Source organism: Canis lupus, chromosome 17 (assembly GCF_011100685.1).
Source record: "Canis lupus familiaris isolate Mischka breed German Shepherd chromosome 17, alternate assembly UU_Cfam_GSD_1.0, whole genome shotgun sequence".
In the NCBI taxonomy this organism is placed as follows: domain Eukaryota; kingdom Metazoa; phylum Chordata; class Mammalia; order Carnivora; family Canidae; genus Canis; species Canis lupus.
In genome coordinates this window covers 41,196,259-41,221,307 of record NC_049238.1, presented here as the reverse complement: position 1 = coordinate 41,221,307, position 25,049 = coordinate 41,196,259, and the positions used below count along the sequence as shown (strand labels likewise).

The window sequence follows — 25,049 nt, the reverse complement described above, 5'->3', positions numbered from 1 at the left end:
TTTACTGCTTTTCTTAAAATACTCAGAAACCATGAGTACAGGCAATGAAAACAGCTACTCTTGCCACTTTCTAGATCACAGAAAGAGTTCACATTTCACAAGTGAATACATTAATAGCTGTATAGCAGCCCCCCTCCCCTCCAGCCGCCTTATCTATGGGGCATATGTTCCAAGATTCCCAGTGGATGCCTGAAACTGTGGATAGAACTGGAGCCTATGTATACTATGTTTTTTTTTTCCTGTACATACATACCTATGATAAAGTTTAACTTATAAATCAGGACAGTAAAAGAATAACAATAATAATTAATAATTACAACAATATGCGCAGTAAAAGTTATGTGAATGTGGTCTCTCTCTCTCTAAATATCTTACTGTATTCTGCTCACCCTTCTTATTTGTGATGATGTGAAATAATAAACCACCTATGTGATGAGATGAAGTGAGGTAAATGACTTAGGCATTGTGACATAGCCTGTGGCTATTATTGACTTTGTGACCTTAAGTCCAAAGGAAGATCATCTGCTTCCAGACCACAGTTGACCAAGAGTAATTAAAACATGGAAAGCAAAAGAGCAGAGAAGAGGTGGCATGGAGGGGGGAGGGAGGGCAGCAGAATACTGTGCTCTGTTTAGTGATATTTGGGTTACCTATTTGCTATGCATTTTAGTGATATATGAGTGAAATGCTGTGTTTAGTTATACCTAGTGTATCTGCTACTTTGGTCAGTGATAGAAGAGGGGGGTGTGTGTTAAGTTAAAAGATACAAGTGTGTGTGGCACCGTGTTTAATAATATTATGCAAGACACTGTGTTTAGTGTTGCACTGAGCTTGTGCTAATCTGTTTGATGACATATGTCTGAACCGTTGGACTCAGTGGTAGGTGTGCTGCTGTGATAGTGATATATGTGTCACCATACATATGTGTGAGACAGTCTCTTCAGTGATGCCTGGTGTGGGTGGTATACTTTTAGAGAACTGTCTGCTACTGTGTTTACTTATATATGTGTGGGGAATTGTGTTTATTGGTGTGCATGCTGCTGTGTTTAGTGATATATTTGTGCAAAATATATAGAGAGCCTATTTTTGGTAATACTTTATTTAGTGATATATTTGTGAGCTACTGTGCTTGATATGTACTACTGTTTCAGTGGTAGATGTGTGAGACTGTGTGTAGCAGTGCATGGTGTATGGGCTACTATGTTTGACTACATAGAAACAAAATACTGTGCATATATGACTGGTGTTTGCCAGTGTGTTCAGTGATATGTGTGAGCTAATGAGTTTATTAGTGCCTGGTATGCTTGCTGTTTTGTTTAGTGATATATGTGAGAGACACTGTTTTAAGGATCACAACTGTGTTTGCTCCTGCATTTAGTAATACTGTTTGAGATACTGTGTTTTGTGAAGATTCATGCTTGTGCTACTCTAGGTAGTGAATTATATGTAAGGACTTGGGTTCAGTGGTGTGTGTGTTAGTATGTTCAGTGATACATGTGTGACACACTGTGTTTCATGATGCTTGTGTATGTGCTACTCTGTTTAGTGTTACATGTGTGAGAGATCATGCTTAGTGGCGTCTAGTATCTTTACTACTATGTTTAGTGATATATGCACGAGACACTGTTTCCAGATAAAATTTAAGTGTTTCAATGTATTTAGTAATATTTGTATAAAACACATTGTTTGGTGGTGCCTGGTGTGTGTGCTTTTGTGGTTACTCATCAGTGAGTGTGTTAGTGGTCTGTGATATCTTTTTACTGTATTTAAGAATATATGTGTATTACATTGCGTTTAATTGTGAGGTATTTGAGACTGTGTTCAGGTATTTTATGTGTGAAACACTTGGTTTGTGTTATGTGAAGCATATTATAATGCATTTAATGTGTGTGCAGTAGAAATTTTTATTAGCATGTATGTGAGACACCTGGCTTAAAGGTATGTGGTGTACATGATAATGTATTTAGTGATGTGTGTTTGAGGTAGTATATTTTTTAATATTGATTAGGTAGTATTGGTTGATGATGTTGTTGAGTATCTTTGATGATTTGCTATCAAGTTTTTTCATCAATTATTGATAGAGCATTGTTGAAGTCTCCAAATATGATCATGGATTTGTCTATTTCTCTTTCCAGTTTTTAGTTTTTATTTCATATATTTTGCAGCTATATTGTTTGATACACACATTTAAGGTTGATGATGTCTTCTTGAGGATTGACCTCTTGTATCATCATATGGTAATGATAAGTTTCATTGGTAACATGGTAATTTCTCAGGTAATTTTCTTTGCTCTGTAGTCTAATTTAGCTGATGTTAATATAACCATGCTTGCTTTTTGTTATTAATGTTTACATGACATATCTTTTTTCCATCCTGTAGTGAGTTGAATGGTGTTCCCCAAAATGATATACCCATGACCTAAAAGCTGAATGTGACCATATTTGGAAAAAGAGTCTTTGCAGACGTAATGAAGTTAAGGGTATTGAGATGAGGTCATCCTAAATTTTGTGGATGTACCCTAAATCAAATGACAAGTGTCTTTATATCAGACAGAAGAGAAAAAGGAGAAGGACATGTGAAGACAGAGATTAGAGGTATGTCCCCTCAAACCAGGGAATACCTGGAGCCATTAGAAGCTAGAAGAAGCAAGGCAGGATTCTTCTCTAGAGACTTAGGAGAGAGAAGAGTCCTCCCAATATCTGGATTTCAGATTTCTGGCCTCCAAAATGATAAGTCAATAAATTTCTTCTTTTAAGCTACCCAGTTTATTGGAACTTATTACAGCAGCTGTAGGAATCTAATATGTGTCCTTCTACATTCAACTTGCCTGTACCTTTATATTTGAAGTAAGTTTCTTGTAGACATCAAGACATCACATAGGTGGGCCATTTTTTTTTTCCAGTTCCCACTTTAATCTCTGTATCTTAATTGTTGTATTTAGACCATTTACATATAAGGTAATCATTAATAGGTTGGGGTTTAAATCTTTTTTTTGTTTTCTCTTTGTTCTTTTTTATATTTATCCTTTTTCTTTTTAGTTACTTCACCTGAGTTTCTTGTATATATTTAGCACTACACTTATTTTATATACAGTGCTTTTGTAGAGCTACTTTAGTAGTTGCTTGGGTTTATATTATATATCTATAACTTATCAAAGTATATTTATGTCATCTTTTAACAGTTCAAGTGAAGTACAGAAACTCTACCTCGTTTTACATCCCTTAACTTCTCTGTTTATAGTATAATTGTGTTAAATATTTCTTCTTTATATATTTAGAAATATATCTGACAGGTATTATATTTTTCCTTTATTATCAAACATAAATTAGAAAGCCCAAATGCAAAAGAAATTCTATTGTTTTTATCCATGTTTTTGTCATGTCCCTTATTCCTTGATGATGTTCCAAGATTCCTTTTTTTATTGCTTTCTTTCAGTGTAGATAACTTCCTTTAGCCATTCTTTCAGAGTAAGTCTACTAATAACTAATTCCCTTAGTTTTCCTTCATCTGATCATATGCTTCTCTCCCTCTTCCTAAATGTTACTTTTGCTGGTTATAGGATACTGAGTTGACAGGGTTTTTTTTTTTTTTCAACATTTGAAAAATGTTTAGCATTTGTTTTTTGATGATAAATCTACCATTAGAAATCTTTGTTTTTTCTTATATGTAAAGTATTTTTCTCTGACTGAATCAAGATTTTTTTTTGTTTTGTTTTTAGTTTTCAAAAGCTTGACTATAATGTACCTTGGTGTGAATTTATTTGGGTTTCTTCTCTTTGGGGTTCACTCGGCTTTCTGAATCTGTATTTATGACTTGCCAAATTAAGGAAAATTTCAACCATTATTTATTTGAGTACTTTTCCAATGCTTCTCTCTTTGTCCTCTCCTTCAGGACTTTGATGCCATAAATGTTAGATCTTTTGTTACACAAATCTGGGAGGCTTTGTTTTTTTTCCTCCTCTTTTCACTCCATTTTTTTTTCAAATTGAGTAATTTCTTTCATTCTATCTTTCATTCATGGATTTTGTGTGTTCTTCTTTTATTCTTCTGCTGAGACCATCCATTGAGATTTTTATTTTAGATGTTCAGAGCAGAGCTTTGGAACCTGCCTTCTCAGAGCAGAACTCCTAGTCTTAAAGATCCACTTCTGGGTTAACTGTGGTAATGTTGTGACTTAACATCAGTTAGGATCCAGACAGATTTTCTGCAGCATTATCCAATGTCCACATAGGGCCTTTTCAAACCCAGTACTAATACCTCTTTCCCTTCCACTCCTTTCATATGAACCAACATCCCTGACACTAAGTTAAACCAATAATTGATCCCTGAATTGACTTGAGTCCACTGGTTCTAACAACATTGATAAAATGAGAATCTCTGAATAAGGCAGAAGAAAGATGAGGAATATCAGAAAATATAGCTTCATCAGAACTAGCAAGCCATTTTATGGAGGATGTCAAAAGATAAGTCAGGAATGGTGACTAATAGTAGGTATTTTATCAGGACTTGACAGAGAAATTGGCATTTTAGGAAGATATAAAACACTATTTCTGATATGCCTACTTACATCTGGGGAGGAACTTTGAACACAGAATGTTACAGACTCAGTATTAATTTCACATTGGAACCACATCTTTCTTCTGAGATGATCACCAGATAGTTTACAAATCTGAAATTTCCCAATGGACAGCAATTCTTATAAAATCCTTTCTCCACAGGTCAACAGTGACAAAAATAACCTTCTTCTTCCAAATGGAGGGTATATATATCTAGATAGAAAGTTAGACAGATAGATAATAGATTGACAGATAGACAGATTTCATATATCTATGTATGAAAATAAAAATAAGAAATCCAGTTTTCTCCTATTTACTCAGTTATGGCATTTGCTTAGAGTGCATGTAATTTATCTACTCAATAAATGATGCATTTGACACCTTCCAGGCAGGGTCATTTTTCAGCTGTCTTGTCTAATAATTTCTAATTTTTGATCTGCTTCTGTGTGTTCAGAGCTCTAACTGGTCAAGTTAATGCTGTTCTGGGTCATTTATTTACAAAACAAGCCCTGTTCATAGATTAATCATTTAGTTACCTGAGACCATTGATCTCTCCACTAGTTTATAGATTTCAGTGCTACACTAAGATCTTTTCCTTCTTTGCTGTTGGTATCTCCCTCCCAGACAATTCTTTCTCCTTTTAGTTTCTTACTTTCACAATATTTATTATATCTCTTCCTCTCTTCACATTCAGATAAAACAATCCTTCCTTTAGGTATCTTCTTCCTTTCCTAGGACCTACCTTAGAACAAGAGATGTCAAAATCTATTCTAATTTCAAATAAAAGAAAGAGTTAAGTGAATCTAAATTCTATTTTAAAACTACATTAAAATTTTTAGAAATACATGTGGATTTAGAGAGGGACCATAAAGAAAAGTGGTAAAGGAAGGATGGTGCTTACTTATACTTCCTGGGGACATAATGGATCAGCCCTTTGCTAGCAACTTTACTTACATTATTTTATTTAATTTTAATAGGAAATTGGGTTAAAATGTGGAAACAGAGGTTCACATTTCACATCAGTCCTTATTTATTCTCTCCCAAACCATACTGTTAGTAAAACTGGTATGATGATGGCTACTAGAATTAAATATAAACAATTAAGTTTCCAGCACCCTGATAACATGCATAATATTGGTTAAAACACTATTTCACTTCTTTGGGCCTTATTTTCCTCAGCTATAAAATCAGAATTGAATATGACATGACTTCCTTCTCAGTAGTGCTTTAAGTATAATGAGATGCATATATTTTATCTCAGTTTTGGATAGTTTCCCAAAAGGATGAGCATAAAGTAATATAGGAAACATTCTCATATTAAAAAAGTATGGGCTTGACATACCATGCAAGATTTGCAAAAAAGGTAACAAAAGACAGGGTTGTTTTTTTTTTTTTTTTTTTATAACCCTTAGTTCTATATTCATCTCATAGAATTTTCATCTCATAGAATTGTTGAAGGAACTTAGAACAAGGATATATTTGGGAAAATTTGCAATGCTGTGGCATAATATCCCCTCCTCTAGGAAATGGGAATGGGCACTTTTCTCTTCCATCAAAGTCAAGGTGAAAACCTTCAGTGGAACACACTAGACCTTGAGCTGTGAACCCTGAAGTCCCCAGGACTGAGGGACACTAAATATGAAGGACTATTCCTGGCTACCTGCACTTGTGGCAGCATAAAAAAAAAAGATCTGCACTGGGAACTGATGACATTCCTGGAGTTTATTGGAGAAAAAGATAGAAAATCTTTGAGCCAAACACTCTTTAGGTTTGCTGAAGCTAACCTAAATACATTGTCCAAAAGAGGTTCCTGTAATGAATCCAATAGAGAGTTAAGGAGAAAAACTACTGCTTGAAAAACTATGTGTGAGTTTTCAGGCCCAACCATAGGCAATTACAAAGGCTTTACCTGGAAGGACTCACAGAGGAAAGCTGGCCTCCCCATACCAGATTTGGTGCACATCTGGTATGTTATGGTCTCTGAAAGGAGTTGCAGTAAAGGACTCAGGCTCCTGGCCAGGTCTGCTTTTATGCATATTTGGTTCACATGTCTCTTTATCTGATAGTCTTCCTACTGCTGGGCCTTCCTCAGATGCCTAGGCTGAGATCTTACAGCAGGTGGAGATGGTGATACTCAAAAAAACTCAAAGATCCTTTTTCCTCACTCTGACACTATATTCAGTACTTTCCTGTTAGCTCTTCCTTCCCACCACCTCACAGGGTTAGATCGTAAGTAAAACAGTAATAGCCTAGCCAGTTAAAGAGAGTGATTAAGTGAAAATCAAACCAAAAAATATGGCTTAACAAAGGCTCTTCAAAATCCAAATGTGAGGTTCTAAGCCCTTGCAATTATGTATTATAGTAGTGACTGCTGTACTTTCCCCCCTTATTCATAGAAGGAGCTCATAATGGTGACTATTCTTTAAAAATAAAGCAATAACAATGTGAATAATAATAATACTTATTTTAAAAAATATGAAATATTCATTTCATATTTGGCAAGTGATACAAGTCCTTGATAATCAGTGAAAAGATAAACATGTTATGCCATAGGAATACAGAAAAGGAGCAACTAACCAGTCTTTTAGTGAAGAAGAATATGCAAAGTGCATTTTTAGCCTTAAAAAGGTGATGTAAAATTTATAGAAGTCAGCTAGGGGTGAAAAAAAAAGGGCATTCCAGGCAGGAATACAGCATAGATAAATGCTAAGCTACGACATAACAAATTGGGAGCTAAAGATCATAATGGAATGGCTAGAGCCACATTCAAAAATATGTATTGAAGAGAAATGGAGACATGACTATTTTGAGCTTAGGACTTTATCCTGAAACTCACCAATCAACAAAGAAACCAAGTGAGAAATGCATTTGAGAGATAATGTTCTGAAAATGGAGAAAAGAGCCCAGACAGGGATGAAAAAGGAGACAGGGACACCAATGAGGAGGTCACTATGGAAATCCAAATTTTCCATTTCTCCTTGCTCATTCTATTGATTTGGAAAGGGAGGCACAAAATTTCTTGTACTTCTGTACTTTGGTTATATAATTCTCCAATTGCAAGTTCTTTAAAAAAATTTTTTTTTAATTTATTTATTCATGAGAGACACAGAGAGAGAGAGGCAGAGACATAGGCAGAGGAAGAAACAGGCTCTATGCAGGGAACCCAATGTAGGACTCCATCCCGGGACTCCAGAATCATGCCCTGAGCCAAAGGCAGATGCTTAACCACTGAGCTGCCCGAGCATCCCTCCAATTGAAAGTTCTTGCCACTGGGCCATACAACTATTTTTTTTTTATTTTTCCTTTTCTTTTTGATGCTCTGCCTCATGTTGGCACACATGCATACTCACAAATGTGTACCCACAGACATTTATTACAAAAGTTATTTTGTGTTAGGGCCTTGCAGGTTTCTCACCTTCCTTTCTTAAAAGGAAGGTGAGAGTAAAATAATATTCTAATAATCTAGTTTCAGGCTTTGCACGTAGTAGGTGTTCTGCAATTGTAGACTATTGATGGTGAAGATGAAAGAGAAAGCTAAAAGTGAAACAGTAGAAAAAGGAAAAAACATAAAAAGCAAAGAAAATAATTGAAACACATCTCTTATTTCACTTGATTTAATCTAAAGGTCCCATTCATCTACACTTCCATTCCAGGTCCTTCCATAACTTAAGTGTGGCTGAGGTCTATGACACATAGTCCCTGTCATCATCTAAGTCATATTGCCTGGAACTCTACCATGGGAATTCTTCACACTTCACCTTACTAAGTAGAAATCCATGGAGATATGTACTAGTACAAAGATGGGCTCTGCATTTGGAATGTTTTATCTCATGTATCTCCCTCTATCTCTGGATAGCTAAATAAAGCAATGGAATATAGGTTTCTAAACCAAATCTAGAGTGACATTTTTAACATAGTATGTGAGACAGAACCACCTGGACAAATCTCCAATTATTATGGCCTATTTCCCCACTAAATTCAGCACTCAGTAAAGAAAGCTTCAAGAACATGACCTGTCTTGGGAAGAAACTCCATTTACATATGCACACACGCACACTTACAAATACCACATTTTATTTATTCAGCTGCCTTTTATGTGCTACATATTTGCATATATTGAGCATTATGGCACATATTAATCTCAAGCTCCTTCCTGAGCTCACACCTTAGCTGCTTCTAAACTAAGATCCAAATACGTCTAGAGAACTATAGGGGAAGACTGCCAGTGTGCCTACTGTTTTGATAAACTCTTGTTGTTAAAGTTTGAAATGAAATCAATGTATCACACTTTAAAAAGAATGGCGATTTTAAATACAGGGTTTTGTCTTAGAGTATAATCAATCCCACAGATACATAGGAGATTCCTACAGCAGGATGATTTAATCCATAAACTCAAAAAATGAGTACTGATCATTTACGTAGGCCAGGCCCTCTGCTAGGTTCTGAAGAGATACTGAAGAAAAATGTTGACAAGTCTAACAATTCTGATTTTAAGAGCTATGGGGAAACTTTAGCATGGAACGTGAAGTCCTCAAGAAATTAGTAAGTTAAAGGAGTGTTTTCCAATAAATTCTGTAAAGCCTGAAATCATAAGATACCAACTGAAGTTCTGATGACAACAGTAACCCTCAAAATAATATTAATGTGGCTGAGGACTCCGTGCTGGACGAAGGCATAATGCTACCACTCCTCGTGTCCTCAACTTTTGTATACAGTGTCTGTGGCCTTTATTATTATCATCTTTGGGATGAAAAATAAACCTCAGTGGCAGAGGTGACATGGATACATGTAAGCAAGAGCACAGGGTGACTTCAGTGGCTTTGGATATACATCTTCCATTTTTTTTATGATACAATTACAGTCTAGGAAATTTCCCCACAGGGGGACAAAGAGAAAACAGCAGTTTCTTCCTAGTTTAAGTAAGAAGACTGATCCTTAGTGTGCATGGAAATCATACCCTGCAATGTGTCCTTCTCTTAGAAGAAACTTGAGTTCATCTGATTCTGGCAAAGTTCATGGAACAAGTGGGTGTGGCCAGAGAGTAACCATTTATTATGTGGCCAGGAAAGCAGAAATTTATAATATTGCTTATATTTTCTTTGGTCAAGACTTTTTCTTTGTGATTTCAAATTGGCTTCCATTTCATGTTGGAGGGAAGGGAGAGAAAGAATTTAAGCTAGTGCATTCCCAAGATTGATAATGGTGCTAGTAGCTTGAAGAATATTCCTGAAATTTCTTGATATATTAGAAGAGAAGGAATTAGGAAGGTTAAGGAAGTCTGCAGAGGTTACCTCAAGTTCAACAGTCCCAGCCTTCCCACTGGCAAACTCCAGCTCCTGAGACATGGCTGTAGCCAGATGTTATAAAACCACAACAGTGTGTCAGAGTAGACAGGTGAGATACACATCCTTATTCACACACCACTCACAGATTGACACTCACCCTAAGGTCAATGATTTTATAAGGTAGCCTGTAAACAGACAGTCGAGTAGCTGAGACTCCCATAGCTAGAATAAGGAGTAGTTAAGAGACATTTATGTCCCAGGCATCCCGAGGCACAACAATAATGTTAAACAGAGATTTAGTTCTATTGCAGTGAATTCACAGTGTCAATCAGCCAAGGATTAGAGGTGTTTTTCCCAGAGAGATACAGGAACAATGCAAGTATCAAATATATCAGGTGACTAACAGGCAGTGTAGCATCATGAAAACAAGCTTCAACTCTAGAACTAGAAGTCCAAAGCCCAAATTCTGGCTTGGTACAGATACCAGCGTGGACTCTAAATAATTCCAGCAGGAATCAGGAGGGGCCCAAGGACAGTGTTCTCTTCAAAGTGCCAGGCACATATGCTTGCTCGGCCTCAGCATAATCTATCACTTGCTATTATGTAAATGCAATCCCAAGTAGCAATTTGTGAACCAGACCTATAATTCTGTGTGATTCAGGTGCTATGGCTGGATCCATCCCTAGCTTTTAATCTGTACATTTTATTCACTAGAAGGTGGCATGATTGGATTTTCAATTCTGTTACTGTGAGTTTTTCTATTAGTAGGCCAAATGTATTTCATGCCATTGCCCTCAGTGATTTCCCACTAAAATACAGACTACAAATATTTCAATCGAGTTGCAATTAATAGATCATACTCTAACCCTTTCCTTAAAACTGGGACTAGTATATATAAGTTTTCATACCATTATTAAAATACAGTATAACAATTTGGAAATTATTCAGTGAAATTTGGGTAATGGATTGATTATTCTTAGAGAGTTTCTTCCCCAAGTTGCTATGTGACCTTGCCTTGAAGGAAATCAGTCAGATATTTTGACATTTTTAAACGTGTGTCCAAGATGACCACAATAATAAGAAAGTATTTAATAAATTACTTTGTTTTAATGATAAAATCAACTTATCCGAAGGCTTTCATATAAATTTTGTGGCTTACTGATGCCAAAAGCATGTAAATGAACTGACTAGACCCTTGGGATCTAGAAATATGCATACTCCCTTTAAAGATACCTCTCAGAGTAATATTTTTGATACTTAAAGTTATAAACTTGGACCTCCAACCATCCCATCCTCATCTCTCTGGAGCTCAACAAGCCCTGAAGTGATCCTTTAAAAGCCCACACATGAGCAGTTCTTGGATTCTTGGTAGGTGTGAATGTCTCAGATGAGAAATATCAGTATAATTATGAGATTAAATAAGATGAGGAAAACAGAATATCTTTGAAGAAGAAATAGTAGATAAGTCAGAATAAGAAAGACAAATATGTGGAATCTAAAAAACCAGACAAATGAATAAACAAAAAGCAGAAGCAGATGTGTAAGTACAGAGACAAACTGATGGTTGCCAGAGAGAAAGAGGATGGGGGGATGGGCATAATGGATGAAGGGGAGTAAGAAATACAGGCTTCCAGGAATGGAATAAATAAGTCATGGGGAGTGCAGCATTGGACATGTAGTCAATAATATTTTAATAGTATTGTATGGTGACAGATGGTAGCTACACTTATGGTGAACTATGTTATATATTGAAAATAATGTAGCACTGTGTTACATTACACTGAAATTTAAAAAAAAATATTAGAAAAGAAATCTTTTTTCTTCATTTTTAAAAATTTTATTTATTTATTCTTGAGAGACACAGAAAGAGAGAGGCAGAGACTTAGAGAAGCAGGCTCCATGCAGGGACCCTGATGTGGGACTCAATCCTGAGACTACAGGATGACACCCTGGGCCAAAGGCAGGTGCTCAACTGCTGAGGCACCCAGCATCCCTCTTTCTTCTTCATTTAAAGAAGGATCATTACTAATATAGGTGCACCTCTGCATACCCCTCCCTATGCTATTAACCACATGCCCCCAGATATAACTAATAATCTGAATTTAATATTCATGATCTCTTACTATTACTGCATGCATACATACGTGCCTGAAATGACACATTGTTTTACTGTTGCCATATGTTCTAGCATTGCTTTACATATTTTAAGACTACATAAAAGGCATGATATAGTTCATATTGTTCATCAACTTGCATTACTCATATAGTGAAGTCATGATGTATCTCCCAACTCTTTCAAGGTTAGGAAACTTACTGCCCAGCTGCTGGGAGTGCAGGGCCTAATAGCTCTCAGCTGTCATACCTCTCTAGAAATTACCCTCTGCTGAAGAGAGTGCCTTCCCTAAATTCACACTCTCCCAAAGCAGCCTGCTCAGTAGGGAGTATAAAGACCTAGCCCCTTAAACCCAACTCAAGAACTTTTGAAAGACCATCTCAATGCCATATCTCCCTATGGAGGGTCAGAAAAGCCTTTTTTGAGAAGAACAGGTAATGTACAACCTGAATCAAACTGTAAGGAAACATCAGACTTTCCCAAATTGACAGATATTGTGCAAGATAACTGGCTTATAGTCTTCAGAAATATTGATGTCATAAAAGACAAAGAAAACCTAATGCAGTGTTCCAAATTAAATAGACTAAAGAGACACAACAACCAGATGAAGCATATAATTGCGGTTTTTCTTTTTGCTATAAGGAAATTATTAGAGTGATTTGTAGTTTGCATAGCACTTACCATAGAACAAGCATTGTTCTAAGTAATTCGTATATATATATATATATGAATATATATATATGAATATATATATATACACATATATATTCATTTAATCCTCATGAGAACCATATGAGTTAGGTATGATTATTATGCTTATTTTACAGATAAGGAAATTGAGGCACAGGGAGCTCAAGTAACCTACCTAAATAATGCAGTGAGTGAGAGGCAAAGCTAGCACCAAAAGAGGTCACTGCACATGGGCTCACTATTCTTAACCACAGTCTCTACTGCTCATCATAATAAGGTCATCATTTCATACACTTTGATTTGGCAAAGACTAAAAAGCTTATCATCAGCTGATGGTAAAATTGTGACAAAATCGGAAGTCTCATGTTTTACATATTGTTATTTGATTAAAACCAATTTGGAAAGCAATTTAGCAATGTGTAATAAATTTGAAGATGCAAATACTATAAAAGAACAATTTAAGTGCTTTGCATAAACACAAGGAGACCTGCATAACAATACCAAAAACAACTTTGTCAGTAACACCCTATTGCTCCATCAGTACAACAGGAGATAAACTGTTGTTTAATCACATAACGAATCACAGTAAAATCACAACATAGTGTGATAAGAGGGATCCAAAAACTCAATCATATAAAGCACAGGTCACAAAGTTAAAGAAAAACAGTATTTTTTTTTAGCCTGTAATGTTCTCCACAGTATGAAATTAAAAACTATAAAATATTGATGAAAGAATTGCAGAAGACACAAATGAAAAGATATTCCATGCTCATGGATTAGGAGAATTAATATTGTTAAAATGTCTGACTATACAAAGCAATCTACAGATATCAAAAATACCAACAGCATTTTCCATAGAACTAGAACAAATAATACTAAGATTTGTACAGAACCACGAAAGAGGGATCCCTGGGTGGCGCAGCGGTTTGGCGCCTGCCTTTGGCCCATGGCGCGATCCTGGAGACCTGGGATCGAATCCCATGTCAGGCTCCCGGTGCATGGAGCCTGCTTCTCCCTCTGCCTGTGTCTCTGACTCTCTCTCTCTCTCTGTATGACTATCATAAATAAAATTTAAAAAAAAAAAAAAAACACGAAAGACCCCAAAGAGTCAAAACAATCTTGAGAAAGAAGAGCAAAGTTGGAAGTATCACAATTACAGGTTTCAAGATATACTACACATTTTTAGTAATCAAAACAGTACGGTACTACAACAAAAATAGACACATAGGTCAGCAGAACAGAAAACAGAGTCCAGAAATCAACCCACAATTATATGGTCATTTAATTTATGTCAAAGAAAGCAAGAATGTAAAATAGGGAAAAGATAGTTTCTAAAATAATTGGTGCTGGGAGAGCTGGACAGACACATGTAAAAGAATGAAACTGAACTGCTTTCTAACACCATTCACAAAAACTCAAAATGGGTTAAAGATCTAAATGGGAGACCTGAAATCATAAAAATCCCAGAAGAAAACATACGTAGTAATTTCTTTGACAATGGCTGTAGCAACATTTTTCCAGATATGCTTCCCAAGACAAGGGAAACAAAAACAAAAATAAATTATTAGGACTTAAAAAAAAAACCCAAAAACATGAAACTACAAGAGTGATCATAATGAAGAAAATCCCAAATCATTGTTTTTTGAAATTCTATAAATTCTATTAGTATTTTCCTTCACACTAAAAATTATTGATAAGGTTTTTGTAAATTTCCAGGAAGAAAGGGCTTTTTAAAATTTTTGATACTAATTTCTAGTTTTATTACACTGTGATTAAAGTATTGTTTATAATATTTCTACCTTATTGACCCTACCAATGATTTCTTTTTTATCTAATAAATGATCAGTTTTTGTAAATATTATGTATACTTGAGAAATCTTGAGATTTCTTGTATCCTCTATTACCTGTGTATAAAATTCAATATAACCATAAGGTTATAAATAATGACTAATACCTGATTCATTATATTTTTTAGGTCTCCTATAGTCTTAGTTAACTTCTCTCATCCCCATGATCTGTGTTTACTAAAGGGAAGCATGTTAGGGGCCCCTGAGTGGCTCAGTGGGTTAAGTGGTGGATTCTTGGTTTCAGCTCAGGTCATTATCTCAGAGTCTCGAGATGGAGCCCCATGTCCTGATCCCTACTCAGTAGGGAGTCTGCTTAAGATTTTCTCTCTCTCTCCCTCTGCCCCTCCTTGCCATACTTTGTCCCATTCTCTCCCCATTTCTCTCTCAAATAGATAAATAAATCTTTTTAAAAATTAAAAATAAATAAAAGGTAGCACATTAGTTTCTTTTTAATGATGTAGTTCTACTCATATCTTCTCACATCACCTGTAGTTTGTTTTGTAAAAGGGTCACTATGCTATTCGATGCATAAACATCCATAACATTGCAAATTGTGGCTTTTAACCTTGAAAGGTATCCCTTATATGTGAGCAAGCTTCTTTTACATTATGCTACATAGGAACCCAGGACCTAGTTTCTGATGTTTACCGTGCTAATTCACATTTCTTTTTTATTTCTGACATAGAAAGGTGTACACTTCCATTTGGAGCTTAGATAGGTTTTATTAAATTTATTCTTTATATTATAGTACTACTTGGAATATATTTAGAGCAAATGGGGATATTCAATGTAGGACATTCCATAGCTATTTTGATAGGAATTTATCATCTAATCAACTCTTTTTTTCTTGTTTTGGATTCAATAAACATGGGAAATTTCTGGGTGATGGTATTGTTCTATAAGTCCACTCATTTTCAACTCTTTCATAAGAGTTTCCCCAACAATTATATCTACTCTTTAACTCTCTTCTAAACTTTTCCTTTTAGTCCTCTAACTTCTGCACCATGTAGCATTATTGTCTGTTGCATTACTGATGTACCATTCTTGTGTCATTGGTATAATATTTCAGGGAAATTTAATCTTATCTCCCCAATGCGTACCCAGGCTTTTCAACAGCAGATTCCACTCAGAAGCACCTCTGCTAGCAAGCAAAGCTGGAGACTCTCCCAGGGGCTAACAGTTAGCTTGAAGTGTACTCTACTACAAGAATGAATAACAAATGTGGTTGCATAGTGGGGAGAACAAAGTTATAGTGACTTTGAAGGTGTGCCTTGAACGTTTTTAGAAGACATTAATTCATTAGGCAGATAAGGGGGCAAAGACATTCTAATGAATGGAAAACTTGTCCAAATGCATAAAGATGTGGAAACACATGGCTAATTCAGATAACGGTGCTTGAGTTCAGTGACTAGAGTACAGTGTGGCAGGACATACCATTCAGCAGTAGAGTCTGCTTTTTATCCTGGTAAGGGGTTAGAGTGTTATTCTAATCATTAGGGATATTTAAGGGACAAAGTGATATGACCACAGTTGGCTTGGGAAAAATAACTGTGCCAATGGTTTGGGAAATAAATCTTAGGAGGTATCTCAAAGAAAAAGGCATCAGTAGAAAAGCTGCCTACTGTGGGGCACCTGGGTAGTTCAGTCAATTAAGCAGCCAACTCAGTTTCAGCTCAGGTCATGATCTCAGGGTTCTGGGATCAAGCCCTGCTTCAAGCCCTCTGACCCTCCTCCTAGTTGGGAATACACTCTCTTTAAAATAAAAAATAAATCTTTAAAAAAAGGGAGGGGGGCTACCTATTGTGGCTAGGGGAGAGCTGCCCAACAACTGAATGAAGATAGTCATAGTAGAACTTGGTGAGAGATCATATTTGTTAGCTGCCATGCATGTAGAATAGCTAAAACTTGGTGTCTAATTTGCTGTCACAGAGAAAGAAGACATAGTGATGTCAATATTTCTAGCTATAAAAATTTTCTAAGTGAACTAAAAACAGGAGACAAAATGTTTAAGGGACACAGAGCAGGTTTAAGATTCACATTTGCGGTGACATGAGGAAAAAGAAATTCTCTCTCTCTTTTTCTCTGTTGCCTCCCCCCCCCCCCAACTTTGCTTTAGCCTCAATATGAAGGGAAACAGTTAAATATCAGGAAAGACCATTGCATTATAAGCTAAGTTTTGTAGGTTTATTCCACTCAGGGATAAATGGAATTTGAAAAATAAAGTTGTCATAAGGTTGAACAGAAGCAAATTAAACTTTCACAAAGGATCTTCTCTTTCACTTTCACTCTCACAATTTTTTCACAGAGGCAGTTAATACTCTAAGCCATAGCATCTTAAGTAAATGAAATGAAGTCAATAATACCAGAGTCTCAGAGGGACAGTGTCCATGGGACAGGATAGGTAATTAATAGTTCAAGTAAGTAAATGGCCAGTATCCAGAAGCAGATTTCATGCAGTACTTATCTCCCAGTCTGAAGATTCTGGAAGGAAATATGGTTAAGATACTCTTAAGCCATTAAATTACATTGTCATTGGAAGCCTGATGCCCTGGGCACTCCCAGAACATATGGCAGAAAAATATCTTGTCTAGAATTTCATTGCCAGCATCAATCCACAGCTTTGAGAGTCACAGCTGCCATGCTGGATGGAGGCCAAGGGCATCTCAGGACTGCCTGTTCTTGTATGAGAGAGATGGAAAGGTTGGGGATTGGTCCCATTAATTTATTTTGATCTTTCAACTGAGACCCTGAATCACAACCACAGCTTAATACTCTGTTTCCCCAGACCTTCTGCTCCATCTTCCTAGTAAAAGTGAAGTGACAGGAGAGACACTGTGACCCAGGGTCAAACATCTATTAGAGGTGTGATGCATGTGGCTTGTCCAGGAAAGCCAAATTTCTTGGTTCTGCTCTCATTTATAATAACTCAGTTTTTAAAAAATCAGGTAATGAATGATAAGTGTGGCAGTTTTGATTTGTTTTAGCCACAGAAGGTACTAGATGGAATATAAACCTTTTTAGGAAGCTATTGAGTGAATAGCAGTTAAGTGAAACTTGAAGGAGTCTTAGCAAAAGATGAAATAAGCAGTTACCTAAAAACATGTAACATGCTTACATGTTTTTAGCACTGAAAGCTGCTCCTTGGGATAAATATTTCATATTTGACCATGAGAGTTGCCTAAAACTCAGCTATTATATTAATCCTTAGTTGGAAATTAAGAAATTACCTCAGTAAAGCCCTTTTGAAGATGAAAATATTATCCTTGTTAGTGGTGTTATTTTATGATGAGCTGGGTTTTTTGTTTTGTTTGTTGTTATTTGATTGTATTCTCATGGGGAAGAGTTTTCCAGACCTTGCCCATAGACTCCTATTCACTGACTACAAGGGATAGAATATTATCAATAAAATTTCAGCCAGTTTGGTTATTTGAATTAATCACTTTTACATAATAGTAAAATAGCACTGAGAGAATGACAAAGGGGCCTCTATATTTTATTAGGGGAATCAGGATGGAGAAGGCAGGATGGAGGGACCAAAGGCCAGAAGCCCTAGCCTGAGAAGACACAGGGACTGGAATGGAGTTATGGTAAGACCAGGAATAACAAGAAAACATAGAATGGGGTGTGAATGTTGTCTTCCATAATGCCTAGCATGTAGTAGATGCAAAACGAGTCAAATTCATGTTCAAACATTGTCTTCCAAATAACATCTGATCTATATATTCCACTACTGATAACTATCATTAAAACATTCCATCTACTTTTGAATATGCAAGCTTCTCTCTGAATTTGCTTGCATTATATGATTTTTCTGATTTATTTTCTACCATTCTGCATTTTTAGTACATTTGAATTTTAGACAATGAAGAAACAATGTGTTTACTGCTTTCTTTTATCTTTCCTTCAGGGACTTAAGTTCGTAGAAGGTTTATAACTTGATGAGAATCAGGCTGAGAATTTCAACCTTAATACTATAAGACATTTCATAATATAAGTAAAATCTTTCTGGATTACTTCCTTGTGTGTTTAGCTTAGTGGATATATTATTTTATTCTGATATTTTATTGTTTTAAAGCACACAGAAATTTAACTGCAATAAATGTGTGCTTGATAAGTGATTGAATAATTAGAAGTATTTCAGACTGGCAGAGCACAAATAAGAAAACAGAAAAAGCTCACTATACTAATCTTGACTACGATTGAAATGAAATGTATGAAATGATAGAGCAACATTTTTGAAAGGAAAGGCAATTAATCTTCTTCATAAATTCTCTATGGCATTTATGCTACTTCTAATTTGGAAAAAAAATATGTCAGATACAAATGTATATGAAAAATTCCATCATATTCATGCTTTAGTTTGGAAAGAATATGGAAAGAACCTGAGATCGTATCAACAAGAAAACTTGTTGTACTCACCAAAGTGCAGTTCTTCCCCTTGGATTTTGTAAAAGTATCAGATTTGTGAAGTTACTCAATGTCAAAGAATTGGAAAATCTGTAAATTAAAAATGAGATATCAATCGAGGAGAATGTTTTGTATCCAGAGCCAGATAAAGAAGTGAATCTTGCTTTACGGGGTCACATCTATGCCTCCATTTTTTTCTTTGGTTTAGTTTTCTCCCCTTTATTTCATGAGAAGAAATGATTCAGCACCTTATAGGAAATATTCAAATAAGACAAGGTTTGTTTTTAGGTTACTCGTGACTTGGAGCACAGCCTTCATGGGGATTGAAGTTAGTTCAAAGGTATCACTGTGAACTACATAAAGAAAAGAGAGAGAGCAAGATGGAGTAAGGATCCTGAGATGGAGGGTAGCAAACCACTGGTTTGGGTCTGGCACAATGCCTAACGTGTATTAGGAGTGCAGCAAATTTGAGGTGAATAAATGAATGGTTGAATAAAACTTGAGTGGACTATTTAATTATGGAAATGCTACAGATAATTTGGCTTCCAAGTTTTCAGTGTTTTTTATTGTTTTTGTTGAACAAATTCTAAACAAATTCTAAGTTCTATTTTGAACTTTATATATCACAAATACTATATAACCACAGGTAAGAAATGGCATTTATGTAATCCTTCTCCAGAAAATCCAAGATCTGATATGTTCTGTCATTAGTGCTACCCTGTCATAGACTTTATTTTCTGATTTATGAAATAAAAATTCACAACCTAACCCATCAGTTACCATAAATCACATTTGCCAAAGAGTACCTATTATGTTTCCCTTGAGACATATGGATTTTTATTTTGTTCCTTAAATTCATAGCTTCATGGATGATGTGTACTATAAGATAGACAGTGACCTTAGGAAGCATTTTCTAGGACTGCAATCTTAAACTATCTTAAAAGAATAAGAATTCAGAAAAAAAAAATCCTCAAACTAAACTCCGAAGTAACTTTAAACAATGAAATCAAAATAATTCATCAAAGGTGAACTTCTAGGGGTTCCTGGGTGATGCAGTCAGTTGAATGTCTGACTCTTGGTTTCAGCTCAGGTCTGACCTCAGGGTTGTTAGAACCCCATGTCATTCTCTCTTCCCCTCCCTCTTGCTCTCTCTCTCTCTCTACAATAAATAAATTAATCTTTAAAAGAAAAAGAAAAAAAACACAAAGGTGAACTTCCTAAAGTTCATTTTGTGATAGCTGTTTGGCATTTTCCTTTCCCTTTATCTTCACTAGTAGTTTAAATTTTTTTCTAAAAAAGAACATCTAACGTGTATGTGCCTGAATGTTTTAATGAAATGAGGACATCTTAAACATTTGGAATGTTCATATCACCATGAGTCATAATGGTTCAGGTTGTATGATGCTGTTTGTGCTACCAATTTTACTTTTGTTTCATTCAAGTGTTCAATTAAAATATAACTTCTTTGTATCAATTTTATTGATTTGCTGTTTCCCATAAGGCTCCCACCCCCCATTGAGAAGTGGTAGGAGGGAAGACTAGATCTTGTTTCTTTGAAACTCAGATAAATGTTTCAAGTGAAAGTTCAGTCTTCAGTGTTCCCTATGTTCTTACTGAAGGGCCTGGTTGTCCAGTCTGAAAAAGTCTAAGGAGTCTACTTGGCTAGTCGTGGTTCACATGTTCTCTTCACCCCAATCCAATGTGGATAAGGAAGCAGAATACCTAGGTATATGGAATGGTCCACTAGCATCTCATGAACAGTATAGGAGAAGAAACATTTCCCAGAAGACCAAAAAAAAAAAAAAAAAAAAAAAAATTAGTAGTAATTTGAGGATTTATTTTTTAATTTTATTTTTTAATAATTTGAGGACTTAATACATACACACAAAAAATGGAATGTGTAAAGAGGATTTGATAAAAATGGGTAGAAGGCAAGTGGAGACACAGACTTACTTATACTCTTAGGGCTAGGATGGAAGGAGTTGGAAGGGTTGTACTGACCTCCCGCTCTTGGGAAATCATCACTGAGCAGATAGTACTGAACTGGAGATTTTTTGTTGGTTTTTGTTGTTGTTGTTGTTGTTGTTTAAGATTTACTTATTCATGAAACACAGAGAGAGAGAAGCAGAGACACAGGCAGAGGGAGACGCAGGCTCCATGCAGGAAGCCCGATGTGAGACTGGATCCCAGGACCCCAGGATCATGCCCTGAGCCAAAGGCAGGCGCTCAACCATTGAGCCACCCAGGCGTCTCACTGAACTGGTTTTTAAATAGCAACAACAAAAGGGGCAGGGAAGGAAGGAAGAAATGAACAAAAATAAAGAAAAAAATAGTAAAGAAAAAGAAAAGAGAGGGAGGGAAGGAGGAAAAAGAAAGTAAGAAAAAAAAAAAAAGGAAGAAAGGTAAAGAAGAAAAGAGGAAAAGCCTGGGCAGTAATATCAGCTCTACAAACATTCTTGAAATTTGTGAGCTTGTGTGTGGATGTTTTCCACACTCCCATTTTATGAGGTTCAACTTCATCCTCAAGATAGTTATTCATTCCGATAGGCTGGTTTCTGGATGCATAATACCTCGGTCCCCCAAAGAAGCTAGCTCCAATCCAGTCTCTCTCTTGAAGTCACAGTCCCAAATAGAACCATCATTTACTCCACCCTGCCCTCGCCAATCAGAGCCATTTTTTCCTGATGTGTTTGCCAAAACTTTATTTAGTAAGGAAACAAAGTCATCAACTATTTTGATTTACTGTGTAAATTGTCTAGTTTCTTTTAATCCTTTTAGCATACCTGTCTTTCAAAAGAGGGTAAAGAGTAATAGACTAAAGAAGAAAGCTCTTAGAAGATTAATGTGTAGAGGCTTAAACCTTGTAAAAACTAGTAATTCTTTCCCCAATTTTAGCTGTACATATAATTTCCTACACTAAAGTCTCATAATTAGAAAATGACTAGTGTTAAAATAATGTTTTACATATATGCTGGGAAGGTTAAGTAGGATGAGTAAAACTCATTTATGCTTTTTAATGTAAATTAGTTCATTTTCTTTAGCTTTTTGACTTGGGGAATTAGTAGCCCAGTCTTATCAATCTGTTTTCACATGACCTGGTTTCCAGATACTTTCTGCACCTTTGCTGTATGTATAGTGCATTGTGTTTCAAAATATCTTCCTTTTTTAAAGATTTTATTTAAATTCAAGCCTTCCAACATATAGTATATTATTAGTTTCAGGAGTAGAATGTAGTGATTCACTAATTGCAATAACATCCAGTGCTCATTACATCATGTGCCATCCTTAATGCACATCATCCAATTACCCCCACCCACCTCCCCTCCAGCAACCCTCAGTTTTTGTTCCCTATAGTTAAGAGTCTCTTATGGTTCATTTATTCATGAACCATAATATCCTCTGAAAATTGTTTCTGAAATTCCATATATGAGTGAAATCATATGGTATTTGTCTTTCACTGACTTATTTCACTTAGCATAATACGTTCTAGCTATATCTACATCGTTGCAGAGTGGCTACACCACTTTGCATTCCCACCAACAGTGTAAGAAGGTTCCCCTTTCTCTACATCCTCACCAATATCTGTTGTTCCCCGACTTGTTAGTTTTAGCAATTTGACTGGTGTGAGGTGGTATCTCATTGTGGTTTTGATTTGTATTTTCCTGATGATGAGTGATGTTGAGCATTTTTTCATGTGTCTGTTAGTCATTTGTGTGCCTTCTTTGGAGATATGTCTGTTCATGTCTTCTGACTGGATTTTTTTGTTTTGTTTTTTGGGTGTTGAGTTTGATAAGTTCTTTATAGTTCTTGGATATTAGCCTTTTATCTGATAAGGCATTTGCAAATATCTTTTCACATTCCGTAGGTTATTTTTTGGTTTTGTCAACCATTTCCTTTGCTGTGCAAAACCTTTTTATCTTGATGAAGTCCCAATAGTTCATTTTTGCTTTTGTTTTCCTTGCCTCTGGAGACATATCTAGTAAGAAGTTGCTATGGCCACAAAGAGGTTGCTGCCTGTGTTCTTCTCTAGGATTTTGATGCATTCCTCTCACATTTAGGTCTTTCATTGATTTTGAATTTATTTTTGTTGGTGGTGTAAGAAAGTAGTCCAGTTTCATTCTTCTGTATGCAGTTATCAAGTTTTCCCAACACCATTTCTTGAAGAGACTGTCTTTTGCCCATTGGATATTCTTTCCTTCTTTGTCAAAGATTAGTTGACTATAGAGTTGTGGGTCCATCTCTGGGTTCTCTATTCTGTTTCATTGATCTATGTCTGGTTTTTGTGCCAGTACCATACTGTCTTTATGATTATAGCTTTGTAATACAGAACCGTGATGCCATCAGCTTTGGTTTTCCTTTTCGACATTAGTTTGGCTATTTGGGGTCTTTTCTGGTTCCATACACATTTTAAAATTGTTTATCCATCTTGGTGAAAAATACCAGTGTTACCCAAAGCAATCTACACATTCAGTGCAATCCCTATCAAAATAACACAATATCTTCCTTAAAATGTGGTGGTAAGAAGAAAATGGAAATCTCATATATATTTATGGAATGTGTGTGCCTATTCTCTTTGAGTTAAAAATTTTATTCCTGAGAATTTACCCTGTTATGCCAAGTTTTTTTTTCTTCCAAATTTTATTTAAATTCTAGTTAGTTAATATAGTGTAATATTGGTTTCAGGGATAGAATTTAGTGATTCATCACTTAACATATAATACCCAGTGCTCATCATAACAAGTGCCCTCCTTAATAACTATCACCCATTTAGCCTGTCCCCCCACTCACATCCCTGCATCAACTCTGTTTGTTCTCTATCATTAATGCCAAGTTTTTAAGGGGTTAAATTAATTCTACTTTTCCCTTCAATGATATGTAACTCTTAGAAACAATGAGGTACCATATTTTACAATTTATAAATAGAAAAATCTTTAAGATGTCCTTTAAGAGAGAAAAAGCCACAAGTTAGTGAATCAACACAGTGTGAGAAGTGTTTCTTTTATTTTTTAAGTATGTACATCTTTGTATATTTATTTACTGGCATATGACTTTTTTCTTCAAATCAAGTCAAGAAACTATTAACAGTGGTTTCCTTTAGAAAAAATAACTTTTCTAACTTTATTTTGTTTTTTAATACTTGGTATTTCATAAGTGCCTAACATATTAGTTTTTTGTATTTTTAAATTTCAGTAGGTATTCATGAGGCTGTCAACCTATGGGTCATTTGTGTTTCCTTATTATGTTTTATCTTAAGCAAAAAAACAAACGTAGGAAAATATCATTTACAATGCATTGAGGGAAAAGAGAAGATGTTTGTATGAAATGGGTATACAGCTTTCTGGGTGTAAACAAACCATTAAGAGTCAACTGAAATCACTTCCTCCCTCAATTTAGAGACCAGATGCTCCCTGGCCTTCCTCAAATGACAAAAGTTACAAAGCACTTTGGGAAAACATAAAATCCAGAAGAATAAAATAAATGACTTAAGGCAGAATTTTTCAGACTGGTATTTCACAGAGCACTGCAAAATGTTTTGCAACAACAAAATACGTATGAGAAAATCTGGCCTTAAAGATAGTTAAATTATTTATAACACTAGCACACTCTGGATAATACTAATGTAATCTGTGACTTTCAAAGGTATATAGTGTTCAGCCTTTAGTGACCTAGCTATGATTCCCAGGACTGAGTTCTAAAAATGTCCATTTTATGAAATGCTGTTATAGGAAAATTGGTCAAGAGAAAACTAAGAGTTAAAAAAAATCTATGAATAGAAATGCATACCATGTGATTTTTTGTAGTTTCTGAAAGTGAAATGGAAATTTGATTCTGTACTTCCTAACACCTGATAAAGAAAGTTTAAAAAAAAAAAAAAGAAAGTTTTTAATGCAAAACCTTGGTGACAAAAATAAAATCTTATTAAGGAGAAGCACCCTTTTCCAATACTGAGACTAATAAGAAGAACTATTAAAAAGAACACTAGGAAATATTATTGTTTAAGAGTTCAAGAATTTTGGATCAATATGATCATATGCCCTCTCTGCTCCTACTCTCTAGTTGCACAATGGTGCAAATTCCCACACCTCAAATCATTATCTCCAGTGTCAGCTGGATATTCAGCATCATTTTATCCAAATGTGCATCTTCAGTCT

The 25,049-nt window shown here is 35.5% G+C and overlaps 1 long non-coding RNA gene across 1 annotated transcript; it reads left to right on the top strand.

The window, feature by feature from the left end:
- The first annotated feature begins 512 nt into the window (after positions 1 to 512).
- On the top strand, positions 513 to 19,378 carry LOC111090438. Its single transcript, XR_005371883.1, has 4 exons — positions 513 to 586; positions 2,136 to 2,594; positions 17,991 to 18,077; positions 19,186 to 19,378. It is a non-coding gene; the product is annotated as an uncharacterized LOC111090438 (long non-coding RNA).
- Positions 19,379 to 25,049: the final 5,671 nt, after the last annotated feature.